Source organism: Chanodichthys erythropterus, chromosome 8 (genome assembly GCF_024489055.1).
Source record: "Chanodichthys erythropterus isolate Z2021 chromosome 8, ASM2448905v1, whole genome shotgun sequence".
In the NCBI taxonomy this organism is placed as follows: Eukaryota; Metazoa; Chordata; class Actinopteri; order Cypriniformes; family Xenocyprididae; genus Chanodichthys; species Chanodichthys erythropterus.
The window spans coordinates 33,911,568-33,938,744 of NC_090228.1; the positions used below are offsets into that span (position 1 = coordinate 33,911,568).

General features: G+C 40.2%; 1 long non-coding RNA gene and 1 pseudogene across 1 annotated transcript; one reads left to right on the forward strand and one right to left on the reverse strand.

The window, feature by feature from the left end:
- The first annotated feature begins 600 nt into the window (after window positions 1–600).
- On the forward strand, window positions 601–25,801 carry LOC137024785 (NACHT, LRR and PYD domains-containing protein 3-like; annotated as a pseudogene).
- LOC137024812 (uncharacterized) lies at window positions 16,144–18,620 on the reverse strand. Its single transcript, XR_010895757.1, has 4 exons — window positions 17,935–18,620; window positions 17,431–17,584; window positions 16,629–16,732; window positions 16,144–16,232 (listed from the first exon to the last, which is right to left on the reverse strand). It is a non-coding gene; the product is annotated as an uncharacterized lncRNA (long non-coding RNA).
- Window positions 25,802–27,177: the final 1,376 nt, after the last annotated feature.

Sequence of the window (27,177 nt, forward strand, 5' to 3'; positions counted from 1 at the left end):
TTGTAATCAATATATTCTCCATGCAGAAAGGTCCTTAGCCTGAGGACCATCTGGCTGTGAGGCAACAGTGTTACCCACAAACCAATGTACCACCCATGATCATTATTCATAGTTAGTAAATAACTCTTTGTCTCTCTCTCTAAGCGGATGTTGGGGTGGAGGTGGCATGTGGGTGAGAGTGCTACAAAACATGCAAGTTTCTAGTCTTTCATTTCAAACTTAATCTTCTCTTTTCAACATATTTTAGAATGATCTTTTCAGTAGTTTTTCAGGGTGCTTCTTAATAAAGGATCATGTGACACTAAAGACTGGAGTAATGATGCTGAAAATTCAGCTTTGAATTTGTATAAAATTTCATATGAGGCAGTTTTTTATAATTAAGTTGTTATAATAATGTTCTTATTATAAAAGTAAACATAATGAATGTGTATGTGCATTTTTGCTGCTCTGCAGAGTTCTTTTTTTTCTATCTATCTATCTATCTATCTATCTATCTATCTATCTATCTATCTATCTATCTATCTATCTATCTATCTATCTATCTAACAATCTGTGGTCATTGAATGGCTTTCCTGAGGTAAATGTGACTGTCTCATATTGTCCTCAAGCTGTTTTGCTGACATCTTTCTGCGGTTGAAATACTGATTGAGCATGAGAACCGTGTCAACTGTTCTGAGAAAGTGTGGGGTTTGAGCTAGAAGGGAAGTGCAACACAGAGAACAAGCAGGTGAATAGATGCAGGGATGCTTTCTTTTGTGTATCAGTGTTTGTGTGTGACTTACAGAGGATAGTGAGTTTGGATGAGGTGTTTCAGAGAAACCTGATCCAATCACAACTTCATTTCCACTTGAGCATTTAAGTCCGCACATTAAGAGTGGAACTACTTCAGATCTTTTCCTTTTTGTCCTGCAGACGTGAATGGTTGAAGAACGATGGCGTGTGTTAAAGAGCTGCTTGTGAACTCACTGATGGAACTGGCAGGAGCTGATCTGAAGACATTTCAGTGGAACTTAAAGAATGATGAGCGTATATCAAATTCTGAAATGGAAAATGCAGATATCTTAGACACGGTGGATAAAATGGTGGCACGATATGGACCAGAAGAAGCTGTGAAGATCACAGTTTACATCCTGAGGAAGATGAACCAAAATCTTCTTGCTGAACAGTTGGAGAACAAACACAAGCAAGGTAACGTTTTACTGACTGTAATGTGAGTGATTGTTTACAAGAGCAATGATTCGACATAAACCTTCCTCTTTGCTCTGATGTTTGTGTGATTTGTTTCCCAGTGAGTGATCCTCTCTCTCTCTCACACACAGCTCAGGTTGAGGGCAATATGAAGACATCTTCCCCTGTTGGAGCTGGTTCGAAACAGATCTGGGGTAAAAAAAAAAAAAAAACTTTCTGTAGATGAACACAAGAGAAAATATAACAGCAGTGATTTTATGAAAGGTTAAATGGTTTACAATAGAGGGGTGTAACTGTTCAAATTACTCACGGTTCGGTTTTTGGTTTTAGGGTCAAAGTTTCAGTACGGTTCAGTGCGTGCTATGTTCTGGGAAAATGGGACACTGAAAAATAAAAATAAAGAACATAAGAACAAATAATCAAACTACAAGCAACAGCACAAATAAATACAATAGAGCAAAGATTCAAATAAAATTAACAGTGCTTTTCAGGTTTTTCAGTTATCTAACTCAGTGTTTCTCAACCCTGGTCCTGGAGGACCCCCAACACTGCACATTTTGAAAGTCTCCTCTGTCTGACACACTCATTTCAGGTAGTGGAGTTTCTTCTAATGAGCTGATGAGTTGAATCAGGTGTGTTTAATTAGGGAGAAAGACAAAACCTGCAGGGTTGGGGGTCCTTCAGGACCAGGGTAGTTTTCAGACAGGCCTACAGAAGATGTAAGTAATCAAATATAAAATAACACAGTTCTTATCAATTACCAAGTAATTTTATTTAACAGAAAATAAGAATGAAATCCTGTAAACCAAGAATGAAATGATTCAAATAAATTTCAAACATCTGTTGTGTATTTTCTATCACATAAAATCACTTTTTGAACTTCTCAGATCAGAAAATCCAAAATCTGATACATATATCAATATTCAAATTTTACCAGTAAGAAAACAATAAAACAATTCTCTTTTGAGGTATAGCAATATATCAACAAAATCAAAGTGAAATATACACAGTTTAAATCACGTGAATAAACCAAATATGTAATGCGGGCCCACACACACTCGCTCGGTCCACCGATCGCGTTATGAACTTTGTCTGCAGTCACTTTCCGATCTGCCTCCATCATCTCTCTCCTCTCGCACTAATCCTGCTTCCAATCAGAACTCTCAGTGCCCGAACAAGGGCGGGACTAAATAAAACAAAAACCAATCACAAATAAAGAACATGCATGCTTTTCAAACCCACGTTACATCTCACATAAACATTTACCATAATCTATGTAACACTTGTACAAGTGAAATGATATACCATTATATGAGCCCATGGAATTTATACCATTTTAACCCATGAATATCAGAAACATTTACATATTCAGAAATATGCATTTAGGAAATAATAAATAACCTTAGCTGGGCTACACTAACACAAACACGCTGTAATGATGGGTCAACAACGTGAGGATCCATTTGCAGCGTCTTTATTAAGACAAGACAGCACAATGCAAACAGGGACAAGACAGTAGCGTAAACAGGGACAGGCTTAGGTCGAGACAGGCGGCAATGAAACAAGGTCTTACAACAGGCAGGGATCGTGGCAGGCGGCAAACAAACAGAGTCCAGGAAACAGGCAGAGATCGGGGTCGGCAGCAAAGGTTCACAGAGGTAAGGCAGTCCAATCGATAACGGGGTAACAGTCCACAAGAAAACGCTCAGAAATGATCACCAGGGCAAATCAAGACTTCGCGGTGCATGGATGCGTGTGTGAGTGTTTTATGGAGTGAGTGTGATGTGATGCAGGTGTGTGCGCAATCAGTCCCAGGAATGAGGGCCCATGGGAAATGTAGTCCAGAAAGCAACAAGTCAATATTCCGGTGACGGCTCCCTCCGGCGGCCGGGATGAAGAGCCGCGGGAGCCGCATTCGTAACAGAGCCCCCCCCCTGCGAGCGGCTCCAGACGCGAGGAAGCGGGCGCCGGGGTCTACCGCGTGGACGAGGGGCCGGTCGCTCCGGATGCGTCCGGTGGAATTCCTCCATGAGTGATGGATCCAGGATATCTTCCCTGTTGACCCAGGACCGCTCCTCCGGGCCGTACCCCTCCCAGTCCACCAGATACTGCAGTTTTCCACCCCGGCGCCTGGAATCGAGTAGATCTCGGACCTGATAGGCCTCCTCGCCTTCGATGATCAGGGGTGGGGGTTGTGGGTCTCGGCTCCCGCAGGCTCCTCTCTCGGTCCCCCGGAGGGTTTCAGCAACGACACATGGAAAGTGGGAGAAATGCAATAATTAGAAGGCAAGTCTAGACGGAATGATACAGGGGTAATTTGTTTTATGATTTGAAAAGGCCCTACAAACCTGGGACTGAGTTTGCGACATGGAAGTCGGAGGCGAAGATCCCTGGTGGATAGCCATACCCATTGCCCAACAGTGTAGTGAGGATTGGGCCGTCGGTGGCGATTGGCGTGAAGCTCTTGGCGTCTCACTGCCCGCTGTAGGTGGTGATGTGCTGACTCCCAGGTCTCCTCACTTCTGCGCATCCACTCAGTGACTGCAGGTAATTCTGATGGCTGGCCAGACCAGGGGAAGAGCGGAGGTTGGAAGCCCAGGACGCACTGGAATGGGGTGATGCCGGTGGCAGGTTTTCGTAGGGAGTTCTGTGCATATTCCGCCCACATTAGATAACGGCTCCAGTCCGCCTGATTCTGGCTACAGTAGGTGCGTAGGAACCGTGTCAATTCCTGGTTCATGCGTTCAGTTTGCCCGTTGGATTCAGGATGGTACCCAGAGGTGAGACTGATGTTGACGTTAAGCTGTTTGAAGAAAGCGGCCCAGACGCGGGAGGTGAACTGGGGTCCTCTGTCGGATACTATGTCCTCAGGTAATCCGTAGAAGCGAAAGACCGCGTTGCACAGGAGTTCAGCGGTTTCCAACGCGGTGGGAAGCTTGGGTAATGGCAGCAGACGGCAGGTTTTGGAGAAACGATCGATAACAGTGAGGATGGTGGTGTTTCCCTGGGACTCGGGTAGATCGGTGACGAAGTCGATAGCGATGTGGGACCATGGGCGTTGTGGAATGGGAAGTGGTTGAAGGAGGCCGGCCGGGGCTTGATGTGAAGCCTTAGTGGTTTAACAGGCGGTGCAGTGGTTGAGGAAGGTGGTGACATCAGCGAGCATGGTCTCCCACCAGAATTGGTTCTGCAGGAGCTGGAGAGTGGCAGTGATGCCCGGATGGCCGGAACTGGGGAAATCGTGGACTTGGTGCAATAGTCTGTCTCGGAGATGTGCGGGAACGAAGGTGCGGTTAGGTGGACAGGTCGCTGGGATTGCGATCTGTTCGTTGGCTTGTGAGATTTCCGTCATTATGTCCCATTGCACGGGAGCGAGCAGCAGAGTTTCAGGCAGGATATTCTCAGTGTTCTCTGAGCGCTCTGGTTCATCCGTTTGCCTTGATAACGCATCCGCCTTTACATTCTTTGACCCAGGTCTGTAAGTGACTGTGAAATTAAAGCGGGTGAAGAACATTGCCCATCTGGCCTGTCGTGGGTTTAGACGCTTGGCAGATCGTAAATACTCCAAGTTCTTGTGATCAGTTAGAATTACGAATGGGTGCTTAGCCCCCTCGAGCCAATGACGCCACTCCTCCAGCGCCGCTTTCATGGCAAGTAGCTCCCGGTTGCCCACATCATAGTTGCGTTCAGCGGAGGACAGCTTACGGGAGTAGAACGCACAGGGGAACATTTTGGGTGGTTCACCCTGACGCTGGGATAGTACGGCTCCTATGCCGGTATTGGAGGCGTCCACCTCCACAATGAACGGAAGTTCGGGATCTGGGTGACGGAGAATTGGAGCTTATGTGAAGCGTCTCTTCAGTTCCTGAAACGCTCGGACTGCTTCTGGTGACCAAGTGAGGCGGGAGGTCTTACGTCTTGTCATGGTGGTTAAGGGAGCGACCACCCCGCTGAAGTTTCTGATAAACCTCCGGTAAAAGTTGGCGAACCCCAGGAACCGTTGTAATTCTTTTAGTGTGCGTGGTTGCGGCCATTCCAGCACCGCCTTGACCTTTCCATCATCCATCGCTACTCCTTCACGGCTGATGATGTAGCCCAGGAAAGAAGTGGAAGTGCGGTGAAATTCACATTTCTCGGCCTTGGCGTAGAGTTTGTGTTGGATCAGACGTCGCAGAACTGCTCGAACATGTTGGACGTGTTCGTGGTATGTGTTGGAGTAGATCAGGATGTCGTCGATGTAAACCACGACCCACCGATTTAGCATATCTCGGAAGACATCATTGATGAACGATTGGAAGACTGAAGGACTGTTGGATAGACCGAAGGGCATGACAAGGGTCTCGTAGTGGCCAGAGGAGGTGGAAAAGGCAGTTTTCCACTCGTCGCCTGCTCGGATGCGAATCAGATTATAAGCACACCGGAGGTCTAGTTTGGTATAATATTGGGCTTGACGAAGTTGTTCAAGGGCCGCTGGTACTAGTGGTAGTGGGTACCTGAACTTTATGGTGATGTCATTGAGGCCACGATAGTCTATGCACGACCGGAGGCTGCCATCCTTCTTTTTGACGAAGAAGAACCCTGATGAGGCGGGAGAGGTAGAGGGCCGAATGAATCCCTTAGCTAGTTCTCCCTCGATGTATGACTTCATAGCCGCCTCCTCAGGTTGCGACAGAGGAAAGATACGGCCCTTGGGGGGCGTAGTCCCAGGCAGCAGATCAATCGCACAGTCACTGGAGCGGTGCGGCGGCAGTTCGGCGGACTTGGATTTACTGAAGGCTAGTGCCAGGTCGTCGTATTCGGCGGGGATGACTGATTCATGGTCGACTGGGGCTTCATTGACGGCTATGGCATGAATGGCGATGGGTAGAACTGGACTCAGACAGTGCTGATGACATGCGGGGTCCCACTGGACGATCTGACCCTCCTTCCAGGAAATGACAGGGTTGTGTGTGCGGAGCCAGGGTAGGCCTAGGATGACGGGGTTGTTGGGCGTGTGAATGACGTAGAAGCGAATTTGTTCCTTGTGAAGGGCCCCGACTTGCAGGCCGAGGTCAGAGGTGATATGCGACACCCTTCCTCCTCCTATGGGCTTCCCGTCTAGCGCCTCCACTGTTAATGGGGAATGACAGTTGGTTAACTGGATATCATGCTCATGGGTGAAAGTGTCTGATATGAAGTTTCCAGCAGCCCCGGAGTCCAGGAGTGCGTGAGTGGACACAACCCGGCCGTTACAGGTGATTTGGATGGGTATTTTCAGGCAGTTAGAGGGGTAATCTGAACTCACCGATCTGGGGTTGGAGACGTTGGGTCTGATTGGGCAGTTTATCTTGATGTGACCAGCCTGTCCGCAGTAGAGACATAGATGCATTTGGCGTCTTTTCTCTCGTTCGTCGGGTTGAAGAGGAGTATATCCAAGCTGCATGGGTTCTGATGGGGTTGCGCTGGTGGCGAGGGAACGAAGCGGCCGGCGGGAGCGGAGGAGATTATCAATGTGGATGGTCAGCTCTATGAATGAAGTTAATGACCTGCCCTCGTCACGGCATGCCAGTTCAGCTTGGAGCTCCAGATTCAGGCCTTTGCGAAAGAGTAGTTTCAGCGTGTCCTCCACCCAGTTGGTCTGTGCGGCCAGTGTGCGGAACTGTAGAGCAAACTCCGCGGCCGTGGACTTTCCCTGAGTTAAGGTGAGCAGTTGGTCACCAGCACTCTTGCCGCCCTCCGGGTGTTCAAACACCTCCTTGAAGCTTTGTAGGAACGCAGAGAAAGTGGGAAACACCGAGCTGTCCTCTCTCCATACTGCTGTGGCCCAGTCTAGCGCTTTGCCCGTGAGCAGAGAACAGACGAAGGATATGCGACTGATCTCTGTAGAATACAAGGATGGTTGCTGGTTAACAAACAGAGAACATTGTAACAGGAAGCCCTTACATTTGGCAGGATTGCCGTCGAACTTCTCAGGCAGAGCGAGGCGTGGGTTGACTGGGGACGGCGTGATCGCCTGACTGGTAGCGGCGGGAGATGGCGGCATGGCGGCCTCAGGAGAGGCGAAGCGTAGGCCTTGCAAAGTCTTTACTAGTTCCTCGGTGAGAGAGGTGAGTCGGTTCAGCTGGTGCTGATGCACCGCGAGCTGGCTGGCTTGTGCTGAAAGCTCGGTGGAAATTTGCATGAGGGCTGCTGGATCGTTTGATGGCGAAGTCTTCTGTAATGATGGGTCAACAACGTGAGGATCCATTTGCAGCGTCTTTATTAAGACAAGACAGCACAATGCAAACAGGGACAAGACAGTAGCGTAAACAGGGACAGGCTTAGGTCGAGACAGGCGGCAATGAAACAAGGTCTTACAACAGGCAGGGATCGTGGCAGGCGGCAAACAAACAGAGTCCAGGAAACAGGCAGAGATCGGGGTCGGCAGCAAAGGTTCACAGAGGTAAGGCAGTCCAATCGATAACGGGGTAACAGTCCACAAGAAAACGCTCAGAAATGATCACCAGGGCAAATCAAGACTTCGCGGTGCATGGATGCGTGTGTGAGTGTTTTATGGAGTGAGTGTGATGTGATGCAGGTGTGTGCGCAATCAGTCCCAGGAATGAGGGCCCATGGGAAATGTAGTCCAGAAAGCAACAAGTCAATATTCCGGTGACGGCTCCCTCCGGCGGCCGGGATGAAGAGCCGCGGGAGCCGCATTCGTAACACACGCACACACACACAAACATTCATACATGTTGCAGAAAGAAAGGAAATGAGAGAGAAAGAGTTTTAAGAGAGGAAATGAAATGATGAGCAGGATTTCTAGCAAAATATACATTTCAAAAGACCTGACCTAAAACGAACCATGAATCATTAATTTAATGCACCAGTTCAGCTTTAGAATCTGGAGGTACTTGCTTGTCGACTTTAAACTCTCCTTGTTGGCGTCCTTGGCTGGAGAAAAGGGTTTTTCCAAGTCGATGATTTGTTGCAGGATTTTTTCAGGTCCGGATTGTGGTTAGGTAAAAACCAATCACGTTTGAGCGTGCTGGCAAATGAAATTAAGTCTCTTGTCATGGCTGGAGTTTAAAGTTGAGGCGGCAAAGGTCGTTGATTAAACTTTGCGGAAAACTTAACTTAGAACCTGCTTAGAATATGAGACTCTCAAAGGAAAACAAAGTTAAAATAAAAGAAAAGGAAAGGGTTACCTCGAGTGTTACTTCGGACCTCTGGAATTGCCGGGTCTCGGCAGAGAGTACCATTTAGACATGATTTCTATTAAATGGAATATGATATATTTTACACAGATTTCATTCCAGCCATAATTTGAATGGGAAAAAGAGATTTAAATACATATCAAACAAGAAATACTTTCATTTAGGCATGTGACGGTATCAAATTTTCATGTTGCGATTAATTGCTGAAGCTTTTATCACGGTATACGGTATTATCACAATATTGAAATAAGTTGCAAAAAAATGTCAGTTTAACAGGTTTAAGAACTCTTTTTGTAATAAAACAAAAACAACTCTGAATGTTTAAATACAATAATACACTACAAAAAATATATAAAGTGAAATTTTCCAACAGATTAAAATGCAAAAGAATTAGGCTATAAAGAACAACAGATAACACTTTACTCTATTTAATGCATTAACTAAGATTGAGCAACAGCTACATATCTTACAGAAAGTATTAGTTTTTGTTAATGTTAGTTCAACACAACTAATAACTAGTTAATAATAACTACTTAATAACTAGTATTAACACAACTGATCATTGTTAGTTTTATGTCAGGTCCATTAAATAAGTTCTTTTGATTTTAGTAATGTTATTAAACAGTAACTAAGAAATGAACATTAACTAAGAATAATTAATGCTTTATAAGTATTTTTATTGTCAGTTTAGTGAAAATGAATTAACATGTTAACTAATGAAACTGTATGTTTTCAAAGTTTTACTCAACAATAACAAATAATCAGAACATTTCTAATCATTAGGGCATGTTGTAGTCCAGATTAAAATATAAAAATGTTTAGGTTTGAAAATAAATATCCTTTTAAGTCTTTTTTAAGTATTCAGTTTTTGGTGCTGTGATGAACAACACTGAGATTACAAAAAAATAATGGCTGTTTGAGGCATTTTAAAAACTTCACCAGCGCAGTTACTTTGTTTGCATGGTTTCTGTGGTAACCGCTGCATACTGCTGTTCCATCAGCACCCTCTGCTATCAGAGAGGGAACGCGTACCTAGCAGGGGGTTGTTCTGTAGACGAACTGGAGCCAAAAATTATATTCTCTGTGCTTGGGTTTCTGGAATTATATTTTGAAAGAATCATCTGAATGACTAATTTGTTTGGTTCGTCCTCAGTCCTTACAGAAGAATGTGGACGAATAAAACATGTTTAACTATGTGTAATGCATTCAGGTGACATATCAGACAATTTTAACACATCAATCATATAACAGTAGTTCGAATAGCCACAGAGACATTGCATGTCTTCGATGTTTTCATCCTCACTCAGTTTGCGCTCTGGCTCAAATTGAAAAGGCTTATCGGGTTTTAAAAGGATCCCTGTGGATATTAAGATATTAAGCGTTACTAGATTACTGTTGCAACAAAACATACAGATAAAGAGCCTCAGTCATCAGGGCTAAAGTGAAGAGTAAAAAGATGCAGTTAGGAAGTTTATTCATCCACATTCTGCACAACTTCCTGTTCTTTTCTCCTCTTATCGCTAGTAAAGCAGTGAAGACTTACATCGCTTCTCTTGTGGCTCATCGACTGAAAATTACAACCAAAAGCTGCACAATGTGGCATCGTATATTATATTCCGAGTTGTATTGTGTTAAAAATAGCATTGTCCATTCAAGCACAGGACTTGAAAGAGAACTCAGTATTTGTGCGATGTCTGGGGTAAGCGTGTGAGCGCTTCAGATAAGTGCACACACAAATCTTCTCAGAGTTCACCCAAGTTATTTTTGCATCTTGCTCTTGAATGTTTAAATTAGCAAGTTTAGTTTAAACACAGATAGCAATGTCTGCTGTTTATGTCTCATCTGCACTCTTGTGCTATCAACACCCGGGTGATGATGGCGTAAATGACTATTCATATTCAAGCATATGGCACTCGCAGTGAATCAAGTTTACAAAGAGTGACTGTTTTGTCCATGCTTTTTGATCATCACTATTGTAATGTATTGGGAAGGAAGCCAGAATGTATATCCATCGACTGAAATGTACATTATCTGAACTCTGTTTTGCACATTACTATTTCTAACAAACCATATTATAGCTGCATCATCAGATTTAAGATGAACCGAGGTGCAAGTGCATGCCAAAATGTGGGTGGATAACGGTGCAATTTTTTTTTTTACAGAGACTGTTACACCTTTAGTTTACAATGGTCTAAAAGCCTAATGGTGACAATCCCAAGCTGGTCTCATGGAAAGACGTGCCTGTGGGAACGTGTATATGTACATATCACTGCAGTTTCCAAGAGAAATTAACACTAGAGGCAGTAAAACAGCAAGTGCTTTTAATCATTTTCATACACAGTTACGATTGCAAGGTCAGATTATGGATTAATAAAGACTTGTTTTTACGTCTCCTTGAACAGTATTACATTATGACTTTGAAAAACTTTTAACAAAGTGCACGATTTGTAAACAAATATATTTTGGACTTGTTTTTGGATGTTTTGCTTTTCTGACATTACAAACTTGCTCGATATCTCAGCTGATATGGAGTTGTACTTAGGACGAGGAAGATTTGGGTACGAATCCGGGGAAAAACGAGTCACTGTAAAAGAGCTTAAAGATTAGAGATCAAAACAAGCTAAAACATCACGATTACGGATGCTTTTTATGTCACATTTGCTTTTGTTAACACTATCGGGCAGATTTAGGTGTAGTGTTGGTGGTACGTTAAAACGTAATGGAGCATTAGACTTTTAGTGCCACTCACCGGACAAATTTCAAATCAGAACTGCGGTGGTTCGTATAAAAACCAGTGTCGTAAAAGATTTACCATATTCACATTTATCTGTAAAAAAAAAATGAATACACTTTTAGCATCACTCATCACTCACATTGAAACTGGCATGTATTTTGTGACTCTCGAAAACGCACAGGTACGTTTTTCTAATGAGGCCAGGCTTGACAATCCAGTAAACATTTTGGAAGGAATTAGGAAAATATATATTTAGACATTTTAAAATGTAAACCAAGGTGTTATACCAACAGACAATAAACTGGAAGAAATTTGTCAAACAGTAGAGTTGTTGGATTATCAACTCTGTTGCTGATTTTAAAGCAGTCAAGTGTAGTAAGCAGTGCACAACAAATTAATTTTACACCCTAACTCTGTCTGAGGGCCAAAGACCCATTTTTACTAATGTTAGTAGGGGCTAGTACTAGTTTTTCAAAAAAATCATCAATGTTAATTTAACACTGCTTGGAGTTAATACAATCCACACTATAGAATGTTAAAAATAACACTGAAGCAGTGGAGTTAATGCGATAAATAAGTGATTAAGTGATGGTTGAACATTAGTGATGGATAGCTGCTGTTAACAAACAGAATCATTGAAGGTAAGAACAACAAGAACTGAGAAGAAAATGAGATGAGCAGAAACACAACTACAACTGACTTCCAGCCACACAGACTTAGATGAAATAAAATGTAAATAAAACATTACATTTCTTATGATCTCAGCAGAGGATGACTAACCAACTCCAAATATATCATTGTCACTGCCTTTGTTCAAAGCCCAACTTAAAACTCACTTATTTAGAATGGCTTTTAACACTTAGTGGCCCTGTGACACTTCTCTTATTATTCTCTTATCTTATTTTAATGTTGTAATGTGCTCTGCTGACCTATTTGTACTATTATTTGTTATTATTAGAGATGAGCCGGATACTCGGCTGAAACGAGTATCCGGTACGGATAAAGCACTTCTGCCGAGTACGAGTATTATACGAGTAATACGAGTCAATATCTGTGCTCGGATTGAATGAAAATCATCATTGGGTAGCTGATTGTGTCAGCGTTCTGTGATAGGCTAGTCACAGCGCCACTCCCCTACACACATACAGATGTATTTTGTTGCTGTGTATCGCTCTGCTCACTCACAGTGAAGCCTCGTTTACACTGCACGTGTGTGCGGCGCGTTACGGCTGCGACGCGGCTACCCTGCCAACACACCCATGTGGGGCCCATAAGGGTTGGATATGGGCTGGTGAGTGGGCCCCATCTGGGCTGCCCAGATGGGGCCCAGTTAGTTTTGTCCGGGGGTTCCATGGTGGCCCCATGTGGGCAAGCCCAGATGGGCTGAAGTTGGGCTTCACATGGGCCCTAGCTAAAACCCACACGGGCAACCCAGGTTTCTCCCATCTGGGGCCCACACTTACCTGGGCCCCATGTGGGCTGCACATGGGCCCCTGCTATTCTACCCATAAGGGTAATAACCATTATTATGGGCTAACAAATTCATCTTATTTTACAGTCAGCCCATACAGTTCTGTAACCCATGTTCATATTTTTTTTACACAGCTAATTTTACTGGGTCTGGTGGACCCACCATATTATTAGGCTTTTAAATCAATACAGCCATAACAATTCATGTAAAAAATACTTGACAGAAGTTTACTTTAGCCATTTACCCCTGTGAGATCGCATTTATGATTGTTTGTTTTTTGTGAGAAACCAAGGAAATTCAATAAAAAAATTAAAAAAACATAGAAAAGATTATATCATTATTAGAGATTATTTCTTAGAACTTAATCAGAATAGGTGAAAATGCTTGAAATGTAACAATTTTGTAACTTTGTGTGGGAATAGCAGGTGCAGAAAGACAACACTCCTGCACACAGACGGCCAATGAGTTTGTGTTAGAAAAAAATAATAAATAGCATATTTTTTCTTTTAGCAACCTTTAAAACGGGTCCTTGAGACCCAAACATCTTGGGTTAAATGAGCTACAATAATAACAAGACCAGTAATACAATTAATTACCTTTTTATTTAAGTAAAATTAACAAAAACATTAAGAAAACTCTCATTAAGAAAACTTTTGCTCAGTGTTCCCTCACTGTTAGAGACAGGATTAGCTACTTTCCACCTCAAATGAACCCGAAGCCTGAAGTCCTTGAGGGGTTGCCTGTCGTGGCCTGTCTATTACCCCCCCCCAGTCCCTAGCACCAATGAGCCACTTGGAGACTGCCTTCTCTACATCTTTACAGATGATTTGGCTGGTCATGGTGCTTTTCTTTAAGCCTCCTGCAAGAAACAAATATAACAGTCACTTACTTTATATGTGCCACCACAGCTCTCAGCCAGGACTGTAAAGACAACTATGGCTACGTTCACACTGAAGGGCTTAATGCTCAATTCCGATTTTTTGAAAAAATTCGATTTTTTTGCAAGGCCGTTCACATTTTCAATTAAATGCGACTTTTTGTTATCTCCTGTGTGAACGTTAAATGACCCAAAAGTGACCCGCATGCGCAGAAGAGTACGCAACGGTCAACGACGTCACTCGTTGTTTGTGGAAGTAGACGGCCACCTTGTTTGTTCCAGGCTTTAACCCTCCTTTATTTGGCTCAGAGGCTTTTTATTTGTCGCTGGCATTGGAGCCAGGATCGTCTGTAACCACGCTCGGCCATTTTGCTGGAAATGTTTTCGTAAACCGCCCGGTTCCGATAAGAGCCCTCGAGTTTGGCCTGAATAAAGCTGTCACCCCAAATATTAATTAAATCTGTGACCTAGCTTCCCTTCCATTGACTGGTCTCAGCAGCATCGTCCGCCATGGTTGTTGTTTATCTTCTCGTTCCCGCCTACTTCAACGCACAATTATGACATTTGTAGCATATCAATGACGTACGGGTCAGATACATGTGGTCTGGCCGTTCAGACGGAGGTCGCATTTCAAAAGATTGGATACGTATCGGATTCAGGACCACATACCCAAGTGGCCTGGGTCACATTTGAAAAGATCGGATCTGTGTCGTTCAGACTGTCATGAAAAGATCAGATACAGGTCGCATAGGGGCAAAAAAATCGGAATTGGGTCGTTTCAGCCTGCAGTGTGAACGTAGCCTATGTAAAGAAAAGTGCTATATAAATCAATAAGATTATTATTAGAACTACACACATACTCTTAAACACACAAGTTAGGCAACTTACTTGCAACTCCATACACAGTGGCTACGTTTACATGCTCCAATTTTCACCAATCCGAATGAATTGAATCTGATTGCAGATCTGTTTACATGTACTCTAAACATTGTAATCTGATTCAACTATCCATTTATATGTGTTTTATATACATTATGATTAAAACGTTTGCGCACGCACTGTGCGTGCGTGACGTCATATCAGTCACACATGCGGTAACCCAGGTTGCGTCAACAGACGATTATCATGTATCGACGATAGCGGGAGATATTGTCAACAGCTTCAAATCTTGGCAATATTAAGAGGATTTAGTATTTCCAATTAATGTAGGCGTGTTACATTCTTCTAGTCTTATTATAACTATTAGGTTCAGCTTCTTTTATTAAATTAATATTATATGTGCTGTGAGGATAATAAAAGATTAGGCTTTTAGCTATCTTTAAAAATGATTTAATTTTTTTTTTAGGTCTATTATTAAAATGAATTATAGCCTATAATTAAAATTATTTAGAGTGTAGGCTATAATACTATTTCCTAACACTGCAGTCATCAATGAAAATTAAGTGCAGCGTTACTTCAAGCACCGACTAAAAAAAAAAAAAAAAAAAAAAAACTGTTTAACACAAAATAATAATAGACAAATAAACTGGCGAATAAACAAAGAAGTTACCCAGAACTCAAAGATCCGTATTCTCTATTATTCTCACTTGTTCCACTTGCCTATATGTACAGCCACCAGATAAATAATGGAATAAATTATTTTTTTATATACCGTTACCAGCATATTATATTGAAATTCATCTCTGAGAGAATATGCTCCGTTAATGCAGCGTCAGACAGCTCCGTCACTTTTTAATTTCACTTTCTGTGACTTTTTCACCAGCAATAACTCTTGCGCAAAGTTTGCACGTTGCTTCTTTTATGATATCCACTGGCTCCCCTTCTTGTTTTTAAACGGAAATATTTCCAATATTATGATGAAGGGATACAACTACGTCACTGCCTGTTGGCATCTTTTCAACTCAAAACGTGAACGTACTTTGTGCACTGCGTAATGTGTGTCAACATTGCACTGCGCATGTGCCCCAGATCTTCTGAGAACGAATGAGATAGTAGTCGGATTCAAGCGTTTACATGGTCATTTTTTGCTGTTGGATTGGATTAGAAAAGGAATAAACCACCCCTTTCAATCCGATCTAAATTTCATTCGCATCAAGCTCAGTCGGATCGATTAAGGTGTTTACATGAACGTCTTTCAATTTGATTGAGCCGTCAATCCGATTACAAATGGATTATTTGGGTGCAAGTAAACATAGGCAGTAAATAATGTTTATAACTTTGGGGTCTTGTGACAGCTTTCTAGTATCAGTACAACTTAAAACATTATCTACATGCACACCTATCATTACTTCATACAGTTTTAAGGCCTTGAACTCTCTCTTCCCGTTTCGGCCCACAAAGTTGTACTGCCAGTTGGATGGAGGGCGTGGAGGTGTCAGCAGAGATCTGAGGGTGGATGGAGCCGGTGGATGGAGCCGGCACAGATCAGAGGGTGGATGCAGCCGGTGCGCTGTAAAAAAAAAAAAAAAAAAAGAATAATTTTGTTGTGTTGGTTCAGCAAAAATCCACACTGTAAAAATCTTGTACAACAAAAAAATCTTATATATATATATATATATATATATAATTTAAATTCTTAAGTACTTCTGTATCCAATAGACATTAAATGTTGAATTGGCTCAACTACAAAAGATTTGGTACAGAATAGTTTTCTCCAGAAAACAAATAATGTCAAGTTGACTTACATTTTCTAATTTTTATAGTGGAGGTGATGACCTGAGGGTGGATGGAGGTGTAGGCCTGATGGGGCTCATCCTCACTGGACAAAATCACTCGCCTAGAAATCTATAATATACAAGCACAATCAATGAGTTTAAGTGTTTTAAAAACAGTTGGTTAAAAAATATATACATCTCTGGTATCTACACTCTAGATACCAGAGAGACCCTCACATTGATCCTTAACATCTGTTCCAACACCCTATGCTCCCTTCAGGCATGCACACATCCATTTGTATACATCTCTTATCCCCCCAAAACATGCGATTGTTATTTTTATTAACTGACATTACATTACATTTAATATTATTTATTTCTTAATCATATATCTGTTGTCTACCTCCCTCGTTTTGACAGCTTTGAGCCAAATACACTTAACAAAACTCCCACAAAACATGTCCTTCCTGTATCATTGGGAAATTTTTCACCATCCATTTAGTAGTAGTAATTCAAATAGCCTCACCTCTTTCTGCGCTTCCCCCTTCCCATATTCTCTGTAGAATCGGACTCGGTTCGTACATCTGTGTTCATATTCGACTAATTTTGTGCAGGCAATTTCATACGTTGCTGTGGGAGACATAGTGGCAATTAGTTTCATTCAGAGCAAATTTTACATTTCTAATGACACCCACAACCTACAAACAAAATATATATATTAAATTAATTATTATCAGTAAGTGTATAATATTTAAAACACATTGAAATAAATGAAAAAACTTTTAATAGCAATAGAAGATAACTACTTCTCTTGTTAGAGAAGAGTCAACATTTTTTGAGTGCACACCCACAAAAGTGTCCGAATGCGCCATGTGCAAAATGGATTGGGTCTTCTGACCTTTTGATTTTGATTAATATGTGAAATATGAGAGAGTTAAGACAGTGCTTATTTTGAAGACAGAGAGAGGGGCGGGGGAGGGGCTCTCTGCTCGTTCTCTCTGTCACTCAGTTAACATGCGCTCTATCACAAGCGCAGCAGTCATCTACATCAGTCATAGATCACAATAACTGATCAAAACCAGGCTTTGGCGGGACAAAAATTTGTTTTGTCGGCCGCTAAAAAAATAAACGCAGGAAAACCCTGTTAAGGTTTGGTGATTTACGGTAGAAATAAAGGCACAAGTTGACAAAATATAATGAAATAACCACCTTAATATGTAATGTTGACATTTTTTTTTTATTTTTGACATTAAAGCTTAAATGTTAAGGGAGCAAACTGGCCCAAAATCTAAAAATTGATCACTGCATGAAAAAACCGATGTTTTCACCTGCCGTGTCTCGAAGTGCAGCAGAGTGCTCGCGCGCTCCCGCGGCCAGGGGATGCAAATCCTGGCGGGGATATGTGCCTTAATTGGCACGACACCCTGGCCGATAAAACTTTGCTGACATTCACATGGACTTTCATCAGTGTTTTTGCTTTAACTGTAAATGCAACAAGTACAAATATTAAAATTCCACGAGCTGGTAAAAGCGGCTGAAATTTACAGTCTTTTTAACAGCTTGCCAATACTTGTTCGACTGCCTTGCTAAGAAGTTTACTGTAACCAAATAGTTCTAAACAATATATTTAAGTCAACCACTCAAAACAAGCTCAAATGCTAACGTTACTGACTTAACTTAAAGTCGTCTGTTCAACGCTTTAACCAAGTTTAAGCTACATCTGCTAATGCACAAACATTTGCTAAAAGCTTTCCTCGAAACTAATACTTTACAAAAAAGCTTTAGGTTAACATCATGTGGTAAAATCATCCCCAAGTTTATTATACTCTTACCTGCCTTTTGTCCACACGACGACACCGGTGAACTCGAGGATCCTTAACGGACAGCAGACTACTGAAAGGCGGCAAAGTTGTTGCTGGGCAGATTCTTTCGCTCGGCGATGGGGGTGGAGCTTTCCAGATGTGCGCTGCACAGAGTGCGCACTGCTTACGGTTTGAACATTTTGTGGGGAAACCGTACAAACTTGTCTTTTGAAACTCGTACAACGTTCTTAAGACAACTGTTTAGCTGCAGTCTCCAATTTGGCGCTCTAGCGATTAATAAACAGAATTATTCTTGCGGAAGAACACTGCAGCCGGAGATACGTCTATGACGAGTCACGCAGGGACTTTGCTCCTCCGCAGCGATTCCTACTTGACCGGCCTGAAATAGTCCTAATGTAAACACTTATTATAAATGTATAATGATTCGGGGTAAGACAAAAACACGGTTAGGAAAATTGATTGTTAGATGGATGGATTGAAAATGAATGTTGTACATTTTCATTATAAAATTTTTGTAAATCTTAAAACACACAAAAATGTTACAGACAGCAGCTAATCTAATAAAATTTGTATAAAAAGTGGACCTAGCCCAGAGTCTATATTGTTAAAAATAGCATCCATGTCTGACAGTCAATTTTGAATGGAGCCCTTTAGCCTATCTACTGCCCATGTGGGGCCCAACAACAACAGCCCACCCTGAGCCCATGCCCAGCCGAAGCCCAACTAGCCCAAGCGAGGCCCATGTGGGCCCCAACTGGACGTGTTTGCAGGGTACAGGAGCTGATACACGGCCACTCTAGTCAATGCTTGTGTTTACACTAGCCGCGCCGCGGCGCGTTTGAGAAGCGTCCCAGAAGCGCCTCGACGCAGCGTTTTGCTAAAGATAGGCACCTCGCCTATTTTGGACGGACGCCGCGTCCAAGACACGCAGCTCAAATACAAAATAAAGTCAAAATAATCACCCTGTGTAAACTCCCGCTCATATTTCACATCACTAGGAGGCCCGCTCTCTCTCTCTCTCTCTCTCTCTCGCTCTCCCTCTTACTCACTCTCTCACACACACACACACCTGGTGTGGAAATAAAAAAATAAAAAAGAACCCAAAAAAAAAAAAAAAAAAATCTCACTGATCATAAAAAAATTAAAAGTTAAAAAAGAAAGTTATGTTGTTCATTACATTTTACTTCATAATTGCGCATGCATTGTTTTGTTTTCATTGTTGCAAAACTTGTTCTGTAATATAGTTTGTTTGCTATCGTGATCAAAACCATTGATCTGAAGCTCAATCCTGATGCTGTCCTGTAAATATTTTTCTAATCAGCAATAAATCTAATAATTTCTGATCAACCCATATCAATTGCATGCTTAAAATAAACTACTGTTTAAAGCCCCGCCTATTTCAAGACCAGTCCCGCCTACTTCCGGGTTAGGCCCCACCCACTCCGAGTACAGATACAGATAATTCATATGGTTAACAGATACAGATACAGCTAATGCTGTACTCGCTCATCCCTAGTTATTATCATTATTACTATTTTTTTTATCTTGTTTTTAATGTTGTGCAGCACTTTGGTCAGCTTTGGTTGTTGGAAGGTGCTATAGAAATAAAGTTTGATTGATTGATTGTCATATTATCAATCCAGTTTGACCATTTCTTTTATATGTCTACAAAAGGTCTTATTGAAAACTAACAGAAGTTTAGTTCTAGTCAATGGTGATGTTTATCGAAATACTTGTTTGAACTGACGTCACCATTATGATGATTAGTGTTCTATTTACTTGATCCTTGACTTTTGTTAAACAACTTATTCCAGTATTTGCATTGTTCAAAGAAAACCTATGCACCGATGAAGAGATTGATGAAGAAGCAGGTCACCTGAAGCTGTCTGCTTTTGACATTCAAATGACTGTTAAATAGTTTGAACCACTAATGTTGTTTATAGTAGTTTGATGTTTTATTCAAAGCAAAGAATAGTGAGGTTACTAAACTGTAACAGCTTACTCTTTGCTGCAATTTTCTTTTTTCTCAAAGGCTCATTGGATAACAAAGCTGCTCCTCATGATTACTCAGGGACCAGCCTAAGACTCAAGAACAATTTAAAACAGGAATGTGAGAGGATATTGGTTGGTAATTTACAGACGGGTCATCAGAAATACTTGAATGACATTTACACAGATCTATACATGGTGGAGAATGAGACTGGAGGAAGAGTGAACAACCATGAGGTGAGACAGATCGAAATTAATCTTAAACAATTTGATGCCAAGAACACACCAATCCAGTGCAAGAATATTTTCAAAGTTCATGAGGATAGACGAAACAGAAAGGTGCTGACAATGGGGATCGCAGGGGTTGGTAAAACAGTCTCCGTCAGTAAATTCATCCTTGACTGGGCTGAAGGAAAAGAAAACCAGGATATATCCTTCATTTTTCCTCTTCCTTTCCGTCAGCTAAATTTGATCACAAAAAAATGTAGTCTCATGGAACTGCTTCATGAATACTTCTTCAGTAGCCCTGAAGAACTGCCCTCTCTTCCTGAAGGTGATGGTAAAGTCATGTTCATCTTTGATGGGCTGGATGAATGTCACTTTTCATTGAGGTTTATAGAAGATGACAGATTTACAGACATTCATGAAAAAACAACAGTAAGTAAGATAATTACAAGCCTGATCAAGAAACACCTGGTTCCCTCTGCTCTCATCTGGATCACATCCAGACCAGCAGCAGCTAGTCTGATACCCCGTAACTACATTGATCAGGTGACAGAGGTGCGAGGATTCAATGATGAACAAAAAGAGCAATTCTTCAAAAATAACAGCACTACTGAGGTTGCTGGAAAAATTATCCGTCACATCAGGAAATCTAGGAGCCTGTATATCATGTGCCACATCCCCATCTTCTGCTGGATCTCTCTCACTGTTCTTCAGCCTCAGCTCACTCAAGAGAGCAATAACAAATCGCCCACAACTCTCACAGGCATGTACACAAACTTTTTACTTTCACAGATGCAGCAAATGAAAACAAAATACATTGATGATGCTAAACTTCAAGCTAATACCAGGTCTTTTGATGAGATTATTCTGAAGCTTGGGAAACTGGCCTTTCAACAGCTGGTGAAGGGAAAACTAATTTTCTACAAAGAAGATCTTGAGGAATCTGGACTAGATGTCAGTGAAGTGTCTGTGTTCTCTGGGTTATGCACTCAGATCTTTCAAGAAGAAAAGGCTGTTTCATCAAGAAAAATTTACAGCTTTGTACATCTCAGCGTCCAGGAATTCCTTGCTGCTCTCTATGTGTTTTTGATTGGCAAAGATGAGAAAGCTAACCTATTTCCTCAATCCTGGAAAGAAAAACTGACATGGAAACTGTCCAAAAATCCATTGTTTCCGCTTCATAAGGCTGCGATCAACACAGCTTTGCAAAGCGAAAATGGACACCTGGACCTTTTCCTCCGGTTTCTCCTGGGTCTCTCACTGGAGTCCAATCAGAGTGACCTAAAGGAACTACTTCCAGAACTGGAACTCAAAACAGAGAACATCAAAGACACTGCTGACTATAGAGAAGGAGAAATCAGTAGAGAGGACAATCAATCTTTTTTACTGTCTGAGTGAACTGAAAGATAAATTTGTGGAGGAAATCCAGAAGAATCTGAGCACAGGAAAACTTTCAGCACAGAATCTCTCCTCTGCTCAATGGTCTGGTCTGGTATTTGTGCTTTTGATGTCAGAAGAGACTCAAGAGATGTTTGAACTGCAGAAATACAGAAGATCTGATGAAGCACTGATGAGACTGCTGCCAGTAATAAAAAACACCCGAAGAGCACTGTAAGAGTCTTTTTTTTATATGTCTTTTATATATTTTTAGATGCCTAAACCTCACCCCTAACCTAAACATAATCATTTTATAGAGAATATAAAAAAAGATTACAACTTAACTGACAGAATTGTGTAGGAAAATGTCAATTTTAATAACAATATTGCAATAAAATTATATTTTTAGCTGCTTACCTTTAAACCTACCCATAGCCATTTCTTAAAAATATGTACAGTTATAAAGAAAAACATGACAGGTGTTATTAAAATAATTTTTTTATTGCAAAAAATGTTAAAAGCAGTACCAAAAGTAGTCCAAATGACGATGTGGTGCAGTCGAAGTCCTCTCTGCCAGTAAATAATAGTTTTGTATTATACAAAGGAGAATTTAAGTTATTAATACCTGAAAATTGTATCTATATTCACTCTGTAAAGGCGCACATTTCTCATTCAAACGCACAACAACTGAAACACGACATGTTGCAATCTGTGATGAAGTAGGTGAGAGCCAATGAGCATTTTTTTTTTATCACTGCAGTTAGTAATGTGTTGGAACTCTTCTTGGGTCACAGCATAGAAGTATATACCTTTTGTGTCCCATGGCAAACAAAGTAAATATTATATTACAAATAATGGTTACAATAATACAGAAATGTTATTTATTTTAATGTTTTAAAGTGTAGTCTTAACATTACATAATCCTTTGAGTTTGCAGCAGCAGTCACAAACAGCGAAATGTTATAATTTCATGTTAAAGTAGTAGATGAGTAACTTGCATTTAGTAAATGTGAAAACATGTCATTGATATGACAATTAAATAAAATCAAATAAAAACATTAATGCCACAAATTTAATATTAATAAATAAGAATTCGTACACATTTGTACATCTGTAAAGCTGCCAATACTTAAGTAATTTATGTTTTAATGCTGTCAATACGTCAATATTGTATGTGTCAGTTTTTATGAAAACATAAAAAAGTGTGGTTCTACCATGTATATTTAATGTAAAAATAGAAACAAATACTCTTGAGCTCACATTGAATAAATAAATGTGATCTTAAATGTCAATGTATCTCCATCAGGCAAGTTGTACACAAGGGTTAGTCATTTTATTACTAATTGCATTATTGTATTACATATTATTCTTAAAACTTAATTCATAAATAAAATAAACTGAAAAAAATTGGTGTTTTATTATGAGTATGAAGAGTTGAATTATAGATATTGAAAAATATTATATTTATAATAAGTATTATTTACATTTATAATAAATATATTTAAAATATAAACTAAAGGATGCCTTTTACATTCATTTTAAAGCATTAAATTCTCTCTTACATTCAGTTATTGCTGAATAAATCTGATGGTTTTAGCTTTGCAAACATCAATACAGTCAAAGTTTTTTCCAAGTTATCTGTACTTATATAGATTATAAACCCTACCTGATTAACATATTATATTGCTGTTTTGTCTCTAAACAGGCTACATTGCTGTAATCTCACTGCTCAGTCTTGTGAGAGTTTGTCATCAGCTTTACAATCCTCAAACTCTGTTCTAAGGGAGCTGGACCTGAGTAACAATGACCTGCAGGATTCTGGAGTGAAGCTTCTTTCTGATGGACTGAAGAGTCCAAATTGCCAGCTTGAGATACTGAGGTAAATGGTTTTCTTTAAAAGAATTAACAAAAGGGTATCACAATAAATAATCATTAATTTTTATATCCAAATATGGCATCGATTGAATACAAGAACGAAAAACAACAGCTGCTGGCATGTTTTTTTTTTTCATATTTATACAGATGGCTGTAGGATTGAATACATCATATTTTATATCATGATGTTTACATGAATTCCTGTCCTAAATAATTGTCGGTGTTCACTTTACTATGCACATGATAGACCCTCTGGTTTTGAATGGCCATGCTATTAAAATTATTTATATATTTCATGTTGGTTGGCCATGATTATTTGCTAGCATGGACAAGATAACAGCTGTCATTGATGTTTTGACTGCAGTGAACAGCCATTACCATAATCTTACTCATAATGTTTACTATTAAACTGCAGAAAAAAATATGATTGTCAAACTAATGTCATGTGTACTGTTGCTGTGTGTTTGTAGATTGTCTGGCTGTATGGTCACAGAAGAAGGCTGTGGTTATGTGTCTTTAGCTCTGTGTTCAAACCCCTCACACCTGAGAGAGCTGGATCTGAGCTACAATTACCCAGGAGATTCAGGAGTCAAGCTGCTCTCTGATGCACTCAACCATCCAAACTGCACACTGATCAAACTCAAGTATGTTGAGCTATAAATGTTTTTGTTTTATTATTTAAACTCCTCAGTATCTATATATATGTTACCGGCAATGTGTGAAAAGCAGGTATTGTATAGAATACCTTGGGAATATATAGATATAAATATGTGTGAAGTTTGTAGGCAAAGTATGAAATGTCTGTTTTTTGTGATTATGTTGCATACTTTTCCTAGGAGTTCTATACATTACCTAGGTATTATTATACAGAATGCCAAGGAAATGTGTGAAATATAAACCATTTCATACTTAGCCTACAAACTTCAGGCGTTTTGTATATTCCTTAGGCATTCTATATAACACCAGACTTCACACATTGCCAGTAACATACTCACTATTTAAACATTTATTTCACACTGAACAATTTCCTAGCATGTTTCAGCATGTCATATTATGTTTACAATCATTGGAAGGCAAAATCGTATCTGAAAATATAATTTGATTATTCACCCAGCCCTGCACTGCTCTCTCTCTTTGTGTGTGCATTTACTGGTTTAATGTGGCTGTGTGTGTTTTATAGTTTGGATCATGGAGGAGATTTCAGGATTACAGCAGGACTACACAAATGTATGTATAGCATATGCATACACACACAAACCTTTGGTGATGGATGTCCTGTTTTACATGTCTCTCTTCTTGTGTCCAGATGCCTGTGATCTCACACTGGATCCAAACACAGCAAACACTCGTCTCATTCTGTCTGAGGAGAACAGGAAGATAACACATGTGAGAGAGTATCAGCCCTATCCTGATCTTCCAGAGAGATTTGATGAGTGGTCTCAAGTTCTGTGTAGAGAGAATCTGTCTGGACGCTGTTACTGGGAGGCTGAATGGAGTGGTGATGCTGTTATATCAGTGACATATAAAGGAATCAGTAGGAAAGCAGGGAATATCTCTGTGTTTGGACGCAATGAAAACTCCTGGTGTCTGATCTGCTCTGATGATGCATTCATTGTTTGGCATAATAATATGTTCACTGGCTTACATGCACCTTCTCGCTCCTGTAGGAGAGTAGGAGTGTATGTGGATGTGTCGGCTGGCACTCTGTCCTTCTACAGCGTCTCTGACCCACACACACTCACACACTTACACACATTCACATCCATATTCACTCAGACTCTCTGTGCTGGATTTGGGGTTTATGGTTTGAACTCTTCAGTGTTTTTGTGTGAGACTGTAAAGCCCATGAGCAACAACAGAGACGTCACACACACAATTGACTGAAGCGTTGGATGTGTAGAAAACCGCATACTCACTGAGTTGCTTTCAGTAAGTACTTATGAGTGCTAAAAGCGTAGGTACTTTATAGCCTGATCTCGTTGTGTATGAATGCGATCCAGACATCATCCGCCATGTTGACGTTATCATTTGACCTAAAACGTTTTCTCAAGCGCAACAATTTAAAAGATATGAGCGGCAGGTTTAATTAATCTATCTGTAAATATCTTGATATTTATTAAGCTTGCTCATTTTGTGGTCATGTTTAAGAAACAGCTGCCCATTTATTTTGTGATTGTAATATAGTATAACCAATAAATGTTAGGTTAATTTAAGTTTTATATTTTTAACCCTACTAATGTAACCCTCAGTTTTGTCCTCAAAACTATTATTTTTATTTTGAAAACCAAAATCGTGATTTTTTGAATATGTTGTTCATTTCTTTATTTTATATGCAAAAATGTTTATCCACAAGCAAAAGTGGCTTAAATCTCCTTATGTTTTCCTTTTTTCCTTGTTGAATTTAACTATCATTTCATCCCTCGTTCTTATAAATAACCAAATAAATAAATATGTTTTTTGAAGCATTATGATTAATTTTTCAAAGATATTTAACCTTGTCATTGTGCTTTTTTTTGTGTGTGTATATTTTGTGGTGTGTTTTTAAACACCTTTACCTTATTCTTTATTATTCTCAGGTTGGTAAGTAAGTCAAATCTAATCTAAATTATAAGTACTTTAAAATAATTACAATTAGATATCTTTTCCTTTCGGCTGTTCCCTTCAGGGGTTGCCACAGTGAATCATCCGCCTCCATCTAGCCCTATCCCCTGCATCCTCTTCTCTCAGACCGACTACCTTCATGTCCTCCTTCACTACATCCATAAACCTCCTCTTTGGTCTTCCTCTCGACCTCCTGCCTGGCAGCTCTAACCTCAGCATCCTTTTACCGATATATATATATATATATATATATATATATATATATATATATATATATATATATATATATATATATCATTGTTAAAGATACAATTATGGTATTTACCCTGCTCTTGTATGTAAATATAAGTTCTGCAATAAAAAAAAAGATGACGGTCAAATGCACTAACACCTCACAGCATCAGTAACTCCACAACCCTACCTAGTGCGGTTTTCCTCAGTGTTAGTAAATTCTGCACAAATGAGGTCAGCTGCTTAAAGATCTCGCCTTTGGAGAAGACTGTTGATTTTATACTCAGAAAATGTAAGTATCACTACTTAAAATAAGATTACCCCAGAATTAATTGCATTGCTAGCCCACCCCAACACTTATGCATAATTAATTATATACATATTATTATATACATATTATTAATTATTATACATAACATAATTATACTTTTTTTTTGTGAAATTGATGATTTAGTAAAACAAGCAAAATGTAATGTTTTGTCACATATATATGCATGAATACACACTAGACAAATACAGCCAAGGTGAATACATCTGAATTTACAGTCAAGCAATAAATTAATGCATGAATTAATAAAATAAATATATTTTATTTACTGACAACAATAGGAAACATGTTTACAGTCCTTTTGTCAAGACTTGGGGTATTTGAAGAGATTTGGCAAACCACTCAAGGAAGCATCTGAAGTTTTATCAAGCACAGCTCTGAAGCAATCCTATTCAAATTGCCCACCTCCACATTTCCTAACGTCTGATTGTACCTGCTTGCGGCGTTCGCTGTGGGAAATGTCGCAGACGGAGAGGAAAGCGGGGAAGAACTGCAGTCAAGCTAAAATTATGTTTAGCATGTCTCACTGCGCGCTATCCTTGCACATTTGGGCTGGGCAATGGCCATTTTATTTCAGGGCGACCACTGGAGTGTATCCAGCACTGTCTTCAGCTTGTGATACTGAA